The sequence below is a fragment of the Canis lupus genome, chromosome 5 (assembly GCF_011100685.1).
Source record: "Canis lupus familiaris isolate Mischka breed German Shepherd chromosome 5, alternate assembly UU_Cfam_GSD_1.0, whole genome shotgun sequence".
In the NCBI taxonomy this organism is placed as follows: domain Eukaryota; kingdom Metazoa; phylum Chordata; class Mammalia; order Carnivora; family Canidae; genus Canis; species Canis lupus.
The window spans coordinates 41,473,203-41,476,513 of record NC_049226.1 but is presented as its reverse complement, the minus strand read 5'-3'; the positions used below and the strand labels follow the sequence as shown (position 1 = coordinate 41,476,513).

Below are 3,311 nucleotides of genomic sequence, written 5' to 3'. Positions count from 1 at the left end.
TGACACCGCGAGTCATGTGATACCAAGATGGCGGCGCCGCGTTAGCTGGTTCTGGGTTGTGGCGTCCGAGGAGCCGCGACGGTTTCTGCCCTCGGGCCGGCAACGCTTGACTGGCCCCTGCGGCGGCCCGTAGCCCCGCGTCAGACACCGGTCCCGGGCCGGGCTGTTGCTGTCGCGGTGGGTTAGGGGGAGTGCCGGTGACCTCGCTGCAGGTGTCCTGCGCCGGACGCTCTCGCCGGAGAAGGAGGAGGAAGAGGAGGACAACCGGCCTACCCGGTCTTCTGGACCTGCGAAGTCCACGGGCCTCTGAGGGGACTGTGGGAGTTCGAGTCTACCAGTGTGTGAGAGGCAGCCTAGTACCCCCGGGGGCGCCAAGAAGACGGCAGGGACTTTGCTTCCTCTTCCAGAGGCTTGGCTTCCCTGCGTTGATTACCCCCGCCTTCTTTCTCACTTCCTCTCAATGTTGTCTCCGTATATCTGGAAATATGATCAGCGCCCCTGACGTGGTGGCCTTCACCAAAGAGGAGGGGTACGAGGAGGAGCCTTACAATGAGCCCGCCTTGCCCGAGGAGTACTCGGTGCCGCTCTTCCCTTTCGCCAGCCAGGGAGCCAACCCATGGTCCAAACTGTCCGGGGCCAAGTTCTCTAGGGACTTCATCCTTATTTCCGAGTTCTCTGAGCAGGTGGGACCCCAGCCCTTGCTGACCATCCCCAATGACACCAAAGTTTTTGGTACTTTTGATCTCAATTACTTCTCCCTGCGGATCATGTCTGTGGATTACCAGGCCTCCTTTGTGGGCCACCCCCCTGGTTCTGCCTATCCCAAGCTGAACTTTGTGGAGGACTCCAAGGTGGTGCTGGGAGATTCCAAGGAGGGAGCGTTTGCATATGTGCACCACCTTACCCTGTATGACCTGGAGGCCCGGGGCTTTGTGAGGCCCTTTTGCATGGCTTATATCTCAGCAGACCAACACAAGATCATGCAGCAGTTTCAGGAGCTCTCAGCTGAATTTTCCAAAGCTTCTGAGTGCTTGAAGACAGGCAACAGGAAGGCATTTGCGGGAGAACTTGAGAAAAAACTGAAAGACTTGGATTACACCAGAACAGTGCTGCACACAGAAACGGAGATCCAGAAGAAGGCCAACGACAAAGGCTTTTACTCATCTCAGGCAATTGAGAAAGCCAACGAACTGGCTAGTGTAGAGAAGTCCATCATTGAACATCAGGACCTGCTGAAGCAGATCCGCTCGTACCCTCATCGGAAGTTGAAGGGGTCTGCTCTGTGTTCTGGGGAGATGGAGCACACCCAGGATCAGGCCAGCCAGCCAGCCACTACCTCTAACACTGATGAGTCTGCTGACACAGACCTTTACACCTGCAGACCTGCTTATACCCCTAAACTCATCAAAGCAAAGTCCACCAAGTGTTTTGACAAAAAGTTGAAGACCTTGGAAGAGCTCTGTGACACTGAATATTTTACCCAGACCCTGGCCCAGCTCAGCCACATAGAGCACATGTTCAGAGGAGACCTGTGCTACCTCCTGACCAGCCAGATTGACAGAGCACTTCTAAAACAACAGCACATAACCAACTTCCTCTTCGAAGATTTTGTGGAGGTTGACGACAGGGTGGTAGAGAAACAAGAGAGCACACCTCCTAAACCCAGTCCAGGCAGGCCGCCTTCCAGGTCTCTGGAAGAATGTCCGATCCCTCAAGTGTTAATTAGCGTTGGTTCTTACAAGTCCAGTGTGGAGTCTGTGCCGATAAAGATGGAGCAGGAACTTGGAGATGAGTACAGGGAAGCAGAGGTGACAGAAATGAGCAGTTTTGATCCCCAGGAAAGCTTGGACTATCTAGATATGGACATGAAAGGGAGCATCAGCAGTGGCGAAAGCATCGAGGTTCTGGGCACGGAGAAGTCCACCTCTGTGCTAGCTAAATCTGACAGCCAGGCCAGCCTCACCGTGCCATTGAGCCCCCAGGTGGTCCGGAGCAAGGTGGTCAGCCACAGGACCATCAGCGAGGACAGTATTGAGGTCCTCAGCACCTGCCCCTCTGAAGCCCTCATCCCTGACGATTTTAAGGCCAGCTACCCAAGTGCCATTAACGAAGAAGAATCGTATGCAGATGATAGTGAGGGAGCCATCCACTTCCAGGCAAGTGTCAGTCCACCAGAGCTGGGTGAGGCAGAGGAGGGCAGTTTAGAAAACACCTCGTCACAAGCAGACTCGTCCTGCTGCATTGGGAAGGAGAGTGAGAGTCTGCGGGTGCCCCTTTCCACCCCAGCCCACAGCCCCTCGGATCAGGATGGAGTTGTGAGCATCCCCCCACAGCGCTACAGGCAGAAGGATCAGGGATTCCACGTAGACTTTGCGGTGGAAAATGCCAACCCTTCCCAAGACAACAGTTCTGAGGGCTTTCCTGCTTATGAGCTGGATCCAGACCGCCTGCTGGCTAGCCGGGATGTCAGCAAGAGCAGCCTGGACAACTCTGACACTACCAGCAATCTGAGCAGTATAGCCTCCACCAGCTCAGACAGGACTTCCTCCTCTGCTTATCCCCCTGGCCCCTCTTCTGAGAGGCATAAAAAGAGGGCTGGCCAGAACGCCTTAAAATTCATCCGTCAATACCCCTTTGCCCACCCGGCCATCTACTCCCTCCTCAGCGGGAGGACACTTGTGGTCCTGGGGGAGGACGAGGCCATAGTGAGGAAGCTGGTGACGGCACTGTCAATCTTTGTCCCTAACCACAGCCGTCATGCCAAACCTGTGAAGCACTGGATCTCCTCTCCTTTGCATATTACGGATTTTCAGAAGTGGAAGCTTATCGGCCTGCAGAGGTAACTGGTCACCTATGGTGGGGAAGGGCCCTGTCCAGTTAGAGATGAGGCTTCATGTGTATATTCTTCTGGGGGTGGTGAACCAGGTTTGTGTGGTGGGCTCAGAATTGGGACCTGGCTTCCAGACAGGACCCCCAACACCAGCCCACTCTGTAACTTTTTGCAGATCATTTCCTTTCTCTGGCCGCCTGTTTCCTCATCCTGCTAGTGAAGGGTTGCAGTTCCTATCCAGAGTGGTTGCCAACCCTGGTCTGTGATCTGCCCTGTCAGAATTATTCAGGAGAATTTTTTAGATCATGGATTTCCGGGTTCCATCCCCCAGAGATTCTGGTTCAGTTGGTCTGGGGTAAGACCTGGAGTCTGTTTGGCATACAGGAAAGTTTGGGGAACTTCTAGATCTCAGGTTCTCTCTGATTCTCAAATTTATACTATGGTGTAAATGACAGAGGAGAGATCTTCTGAGAAAGGGCTG

General features: G+C 54.2%; 1 non-coding gene across 1 annotated transcript; it reads left to right on the top strand.

Moving 5' to 3' along the window:
• The first annotated feature begins 29 nt into the window (after positions 1-29).
• Positions 30-134, top strand: MIR8872 (microRNA mir-8872). The gene has a single exon (NR_128825.1). It is a non-coding gene; the product is annotated as a microRNA mir-8872 (primary transcript).
• Positions 135-3,311: the final 3,177 nt, after the last annotated feature.